The sequence below is a fragment of the Motacilla alba genome, chromosome 1A (assembly GCF_015832195.1).
Source record: "Motacilla alba alba isolate MOTALB_02 chromosome 1A, Motacilla_alba_V1.0_pri, whole genome shotgun sequence".
In the NCBI taxonomy this organism is placed as follows: Eukaryota; Metazoa; Chordata; class Aves; order Passeriformes; family Motacillidae; genus Motacilla; species Motacilla alba.
Genome location: NC_052031.1, coordinates 37149208 through 37157291, shown reverse-complemented (window position 1 = coordinate 37157291; position 8084 = coordinate 37149208).

The following is an 8084-nucleotide window of genomic DNA, read 5'->3' as shown; positions in this document are numbered from 1 at the left end:
AAACAAAGACTTTATCTACTCCCAAAATAACAAATTGGTCTAGTGCCATGAGTAGTCTAGCAGTTCTAGAAAGCATATTTCTTAATGCCAAAAACAACAGACACCTTCGGTCAAATATGACCCCTTTAGAGAAATTTACCATATATGACTAATTCAGACAGCCAGTAGTAAATCGAAAGTCTGTTCCTCATCTATACATGAAATTATTTATAGCACAGTGAAATTCTAACATTTGAGTATATTGCATGATATATTCATATATTATTGGTATATTGCACAGTAATTTTATTTCATATATATTTATTTTTTCCAACGTTTCCTCCCTGAAGTACAATTGAACTACAGAAAAAAAGACTCGAACTATAAAATACTATAGAAATTCAACTGCGAACTTGCTATTAAGACAAACTAAAATAGCACTGAACCTTCACATGAGTTATTTGAAAAGGTCAGGACAATAGATGTGAGATGATGTAAACCATGTTGTCCTCCCAGTCCACGTGAAAACAGTAAGTTTGCATATAGATATGTATAGGTGTGCACACGCGTCTGTGCGTGTGTGTGCATTCCATACCAACTTGAGGGGTGCTCTAAGGCAAGGAGGAGTAAAATACATCAGAATAAGGCTTTGGAGTGAAGGTGGCATAGAAGACTGCCAGGCATAGGGGAAAATAAAGGATTAAGCAACATGTTATGTCCTGCATTTTCCATACAGCGAGAGCAGGAGAAGCAAAAAGGCAATGAAAGCAAAATGAGTATCAGGAAATGCTTGTGTAAGTTAGTGAACAGCCCCTAGAAACTACTTCCATACACATTAGTAAGGTGATCAGCATGGAAAACACAAGGATTACATTGACACAGATTTGAATATCTTACGGAGTTACAGTAGGTAAAATAAACAACTCCAAGAATCACTGGCTTTCCTCATTTAAGAAGAACTTTGTCTGGTTGTACAAGTCCAAAGCAACAAGAGCAGTGTCCTGATGGCAGGCAAGCTGTCAACAGTCTCCACTGGCAGGACCTTGCTTCCAGCCCATTGTTTCCTCCTTTATACAAACTCATTTCAAACAAGGCCCCAGTGATGTGCTGACCCCCAAACATCAACAGGCAAGGGAAGGGTCTCCATCCTCAATGGTGAAAGAAAGCCTCACTGAGCTGGCACAGGCTTCAGCACATACAATCAGATCCCAGCACAGTGAACAAAACATGGGCAAACAGGCCAAAAAATGTCTGGCTGAGAGCCATGCCAGCTGGGCTGTGAAACAATGGGCTGGAAGCAAGGAAACAAACTGATAGAAATCTCCAACACCTCCAAGCCTCCAAGGTGTCCTGGTGCTCTGCAGTAAATCTGCATGATCAAAAAATGATGTAGTATCTAACCAGTTTGCCTGCCATCTCTCCAAACAACAGCTGTACTCCTGAAGCCCATTAGCTCTTAGGGAACATTTTCCTGAGATACCAAACTGGTAAGAGCAAACCAGGCGGGCTGAGAGAGGAGACAATATGCACATGAGGGGGCTTCTGCTGTGTGTCCTTAATTTGAGAAGCCCTCTGCTCAAGCAAAACAGCTGATGGAAACCACCAGCATTGGTTACCCAAAATTATCAGTGAGAGTCTCATCCAATGGCTGAATGCTCATCTCTCAGCTGATTTCCATATTAGTTTTGCCTCTAGACTCCAAATTCACCACAGGCAATAGAATTGCCCCATTTCCTTCTCTGAAGACCATCGAAAGCATCACCAAACAGTAAAAATTGTGCTAACCTGCAAAGCAGTTCTATTTTACCTTACATCTTCTGCAAAAATAAAAATCCTCTTCTGTTTGGCATAAAATGGCTGCTTTTTAGGACAGCTAATTACTTTTGATTTCTGTTAACCCTCTTGCTGGGAACATAATGCCTAATTGAAAAGAGTATCTGCTTGCCTGACAACAATTACATGTAAATAAATCAAAACAAATTTTAGCCGTGAATTTCAGGCTCACATAATTACTCTTAGAACATTAAAAGCCAGGTTTGGAAGAATGCATACAATGCCAAGGGGCCTTTACAAGAATGATTCACACCAGATTATCATGGGCTGGAAAGTAATGTCTTTTATTTCTTTTGTAAAGCCAACACAATGGTTAGGTTTTGGATTGAAAAATTCATAAGCTTTTAATGCTGCAATACCTGCCGAAATTTTTCAGTGTTAGTTGCACTTTTGCTCCACTGCTGTTTCTGCAGGGTTTGGCCTGATTTGTGCTGAGGATTTGAACAAAGAGAAGTTGTGGCTCACTGCAGGAACAAGACTGAAACCAGGTCTGGTAGAGGAGAGACAGACAGCAGGCTGCTTGCTCAATGACCAGAGCCATAAGAGTATTGCCTAACATTAAATCTTCAGACTAGACTGCTGACCTTTAATTAGTGACCTTTAATTACAGTTGCAACCAGCTGTGATAGGGATGTGGCTCTCTAAAACTTACTGCCCCTGCTCAGTTATCACAATGTTAGCTGCCATCCTCACTCGACAGGGGTAAGATGGCCAAGGAAAAGGAGTAAAAAAACATCCAAAAATTACTGAAATCCATGGGCTTTTTTTAGCTGCCATGGTGGGGGAAGTGTGGGGAGGGCTGGAACTAGGGGAACTTCTAAGTTCCTTGCCAATCCAAACCATTCTATGATTCTATGATCAGTGGGTTCTTGATTTGCCCTCAGCCTTGGCTAGATGAGGGGATCACCTACTCTTAGGAGGATTTTGCAGCCCAGCAACAGCCAGCATCCAGAGCTTCTCTAGCATGGCCTACACCAGCCCCTGGGAGAGAGAAATGCCAAAAACCTTCTGCTGTTCCTCCCACTCTGAACCGTGTCACCAAGGCTGTCATGTGCACTCAAAGCATAGTATTAAACTGCTGGGTACAGCATGATAACTACGTGTTTTCAGTTGGGAGCAGAAATGTTTGGGTGATTTACATTGGACTGGTGGGTGTGTACTTGTGCTGAGCGAATGATAGAGAATATATAATAGTGTGTATGGCCTAGGATCAAAAAACTACAGACATCCGTATCACAGAATCATAGATTAGTTTCAGCTGGAATGGGTCTTTAAAGGCCATCTAGTCCAACAGCCCTGCAATGAGTAGTGACATCTTTTACTAGACCAGGTTGCTCAAAAAAAGCCCCTGCCAACATGACCTTGAACACTTCCAGGAACAGGATATCCACAGTTCTCTTGCAACCTGTTGCAGTGCCTCACCACCCTTACAGTAAAGAATCTCTTCCTAATACCTAAACTAAACTTACCCTCTCTCAGTTTGAAGCCATTCCCCTTGCCCTGTCACTACATGCCTTTGTAAAAAGTCCCTCTCCAGCTTTCTTGTCAGCTCCCTTTAGGCACTGGAAATGGCTATAAGGTGTCCCTGGGGTCTTCTCTAGGCTGAACCACCACAACTCTCCAGCCTGCCTTCATACAAGAGGTATTCCAGACCTCTGATCATTTTTCTGGCTTTCTCTGGACCCATTCCAACAGGTCTACACCTGTATCCAGACAGATAGATAGATAGATATGGCTATATACATTTCTGACTTAAAATTCAGTCTCTGATGAAATGTGCAAATTATTTTCAGTTAAGAGAAAAGGCCTTTCAGTGGTAAGAAAAAATCACCCTTAAATCCTTAAATTCCAGCTAATGAGTCGTTTATTCAAGCTTTTGAATATCTGGACTGCTGCAGGAAAAAATCTTAAGACAAAAAAATAAAATCAAAGATAAATCTAACTGTACAAGCAGTAACATAACTTGCAAGGAACAGAGAAAATACACATATTCCTGAATCTCATAACCAGTTTGGAGTCAATAAACTTCTGAATTTTAAAATATTTTTTAACTGATTACTAAAACCTCTCTCATGCTGATGACTGTCTCCCTAGGTCAGTCTCCAGTCTCAAACAACATTAAATGCTGGTTCTTTGTTATATTCCAGAATGTTTTCCACTAGGATCTTGCATATTATCTTCCTACTTATCTCTGTTCCAGTTTCCCCTAGTATCACTCATCTTGTTTCCCCTGTTTACGCATTTACCCTGTTTACTCTCTTTGCTTCCTTTGCTCATTCCGAGATTGACACTTTCTCTTCTGTCGGCCACAGTGTCCCCACTTATGCCTACAAAACAAGCTCCAGAACATCCCTTTTTCAAAACCTTTTTAAATCCCTGCCCTTTAGACACTAAATCTCAACCACTTCCCCTTCGATCTCTGTTAGTACATCTCCTCTTGGGGTTGGGTTAAGTAGGCTGTCTTCCCAACCTCTCCACAATCTCTTTTATGATATAATATGTCTTTTAATTAGTGTATGGAAGAACATAGACTTCAAGGAAGACCAGAAATTACTCTGTGGTAGACAATGGCAATTCCCTTATTTTTAAAGTTTGTGCAGATAGCCATCTGATCTGTGCTAGAAAAGAAAACTGTTTACTGTGGCCTAACATCTAGGAAGATAAACTGACTTCAAACACAAAGCAGAATCAATAAGAAACACAACAGCCTCATTTCATTGCCTTGCCTAATGAAGTGCAAAAAACAAACTGACAGCACAACAAAGAGAAAAGAATAATTGATTTCAAAACGTATTCCAAAGGTGGCATTTGTAATCCAATTAAGGAAAATATTGGAAATTGTTTGGCTTTTTCCTGACCATGGAATTTCACTGTTGTGGATGCTGGATCTTCTTTTCAAGTGATAAAATTTCCATAGGAATCCTTTCAGCTCTTTCATTGCTTTTTTATGCCCACATTTCTCAGCAAAAGAGATCTGTTCTTTGCAGGCACTGGTCTACCATAGCAGGATGGTGTGTGGCTGTCACAGACCATGCATTACATGACAGTGGTTGTCATAATTTGAACGCAGCATTAACAATAACGACTGAGCCAAGCACTGAAAGCTGACCATCGGCGCCGTGCAGACGAGGTTCTGACACCCCCAGCCTCCTGGAGCTTCTGTATTTGTGCCAAGAAAAAAGGGATCACTGCCAAGACTGTGTGATGTGCAAGAGCTGGCCAGCGTGCTCTTTCCAAGCGCAGTTGTTTTCACTCGCTGTGTGTGGAAGGGGTCGTAAATTGCTATGCAAAGAAACCACAGAGAAGCAGAGTGCCTTGCAGTGATTTGTTCCTGATGATGCAGCATTGCCGCTAGGTAGGATTTTTGCAGTCGGTTTTAGCTGGGGATTGTTGATCATCCTGATTAATGCTGTGGCCAATAAGAGGGGTAAAGCATGGGCAGGAACGGGAGTAGGAATGAGCACTGGGGCCGACGGACACGGGGAGTTGCAATATCAGTGCTGGGTGATGGATATATCTGCTGATGGGGGAAAACAGCATCCCAAATGAGCAGTTTCTGTTGGGCAGCTCACATCGGGTGCTCCCTGTGCACTGCAATGGCTTTTAGGTTAATAGAATCACAAACACATCTCCAAGCACTTAGCCCTGACACTCTCTCCTTGCTGAAACCTCTGCATACAATCAGCATTTCTGTGGTGCTATTATTACCTGGCTTTACTGGTTCAAATATTATTTAATGATAGAGTAATTAAAATACTCCAACCAGTGATTATAACTAAATTAATTAATAACCAGATTAGCTGATTGAACTGACAAAGTATTCTTTCCTCCTCAGATGGCACTGAAGTGAGCGGTTCAGCTTCAAAATGCAGATGTGAGGTATTACTGTTGTGTCACACAGTCACAGTAATTTGGAGGGAGGGGGTGTCTTTCCATTCCAGGAAGTTTTCCATCTTCCTTGGCAGATCTTTTAAACTAAGATGGCCACACAGCTGCTGCCACAGATCTTGCACACCAGGGATATGTCAGAGACAGAAATGTGTCCATTCAGAGCTTAATGGAAGCTCATTTTCATGGCAGGAACTAATGCAGCTTCACCTGTAGCTGGTATCCACTGGAAAAAGGCATCACACAAATACAGTGCTGCTGCTGCTTCATCACAGGGGCTCAGACTCACAGCTGCTAGGCACTAAACCAGAGCTGTGCAGGTTGGGAATAGCTCTCAGGCACAGGTCTCCCTTGGCAAGCTGCCTGCAGCTAGGATACCCTTGCTTTTTTTAGGCAGAGGCTCCTTCAGGTGCTTAGTTTTCAGGCAAAGGGATCAGAGGGGGGCTGTATCTTATGGCTGGCTCTTGCTGCTGCTGCCACACCAGTCTTAGAAGCACCACTAAGGTGGTGACCAGTGTCACCTATTCCCCTTCAGTGGCTGTTAATGAAGCACAACCATATTTATGGAGAGTCCTGTCTTTCTGCCCCAAGGAGGTTCAATGTGAGACAAGGTTTACCTACCCTTTCCTTTTCTACTGCTGGAGAAAAACAGGCTTCACAGCATGCTCACACACTCCCAAATGACATGTGCTTGTCTCTGGTATTACAGTCAGTAAAAGGGAGTCTGATGCTCATGTTTTGTTCAGATGAGAACAAAACCCCACCAAGCCCCTGTGCAGAGAGTCAGAGTAATTAAAGCACTGCTGGCTGCAAGGAGACTTGCTAGAAACTACCAGCCCCACCACACTCAATAGCTTATTCTCCTGCAAGGGGATAGCTTTTCTGCCAAATTTTTCCCTTCCTTTCTCTACATCTGATGCTCCTAGCCTGGGAAAGGTGAAGCATCATTGCATCTTAGCGTGTTGTGCTGCCAGGGGCAGAGAAGCTTTTGTAGCAATGGTTTGCAGCAAGCATCAGCACGTTGCTGGGTTTACTGCTGACCACCCCCTAGCTGTTTCTGCGGAGTCTGAAGTGCTTTTCCTTTGATGTAAGGACACTGGAAACTTCATGTAATGACAACACAATGCAACCTGGAAACTGTCCGCCCTCTTCTTTCTCACAATGCTCAGCAGGGAGCTCTGGCACAAGACTGCCAGCAGCTCTGAGGAAGGTTGCTCACAGGTGATGTAATGCCCTAGCATAACATGCCTTTGAGCTTCCTCCTCTTATCAGGACAAGAAGCTGCATGCAGAGGTGCTGGCATGGTGCAGAAGGGTTTAGAGTCCTAAGAGTTACTGGGAAAGGGGACAATGGGGGAAGGGTGAGGGGGGAAGATCATATGGGCTCTTTTTTTAGCCCAACCAGAGCTTTTTGACATTATGTATTTGGAGAAACTGCTATCTGCTCTCCAGGTAACTCCCTCAGCAGCCTGATGGAGCTGGGAAGCTTTCTGAAAACAGCAGCGTCAGAGAGTTTCACCTGGCTATCCCCTCTTTGCTTTATATCTAATATTAAATACATTTCCCTGCCCTCCTCAAAATCAGTAACTATTATTGGAACAAGCTGTGTGGGTCCTCAAATTCTGTCCTTTGCTAATGATATCCTGTCAGTGAGCTGCAGAACTTGTACATGGTTGAGATTACTGAAGCTCTTGCCTGCAGGTTTTTCCATAGCACAACACAAGGGATAATCTGGCCTTGTGAGCATACAGTGAAAAAAAAAAAAAAAAGAGCTTTATTAGAGAAATCAATACTTTCAGCCTAGATTCTGCCTCTTGCCAGGGAGGTGACATCATTATTAGTCCAGGTATTCATATTCTGCTGAGCTGGCATCTAAAATAGAGCTCATGTTTCCCCAGACTTTTCAGAAACCTCTGTTCAAACCCTTAGAACTTCAATATAGTAACTTCAGTGTTTTTCTGGGCTTTTATAGGGCTGTGATCTGACAATTTCATGACTGGCAGCCTACACTGTGCTTTACCTCGCTAAATGTATTTAGGATTAGATGCAAACCATGTGTTTCATTTAGATAAGTCTCACATCAGGCTGAAGTGTTGCATGCAAGACCCTCAGAATGAATGATCCATCTCCCTGGGGGACCAGGAACACACTGGGTCCCAAAAACTTCGCTGAATCTGAGAGCCTCTGAGTCAAAACCCACTGCTCAATCTCCTGTAAATCCCACCAGCACTCATTTGTAACAGTGGGCAGCTCTGAAGCTGCCTCCATTTCTGCTTGGAGCATCCAAAGCAAAATAAAATAAGAACATGACCAATAATAAAGAAATCAAAAACCTTAGAAAGCATAATCTTCTCATATTAACAATGTTTTCCATATCTGTATGTT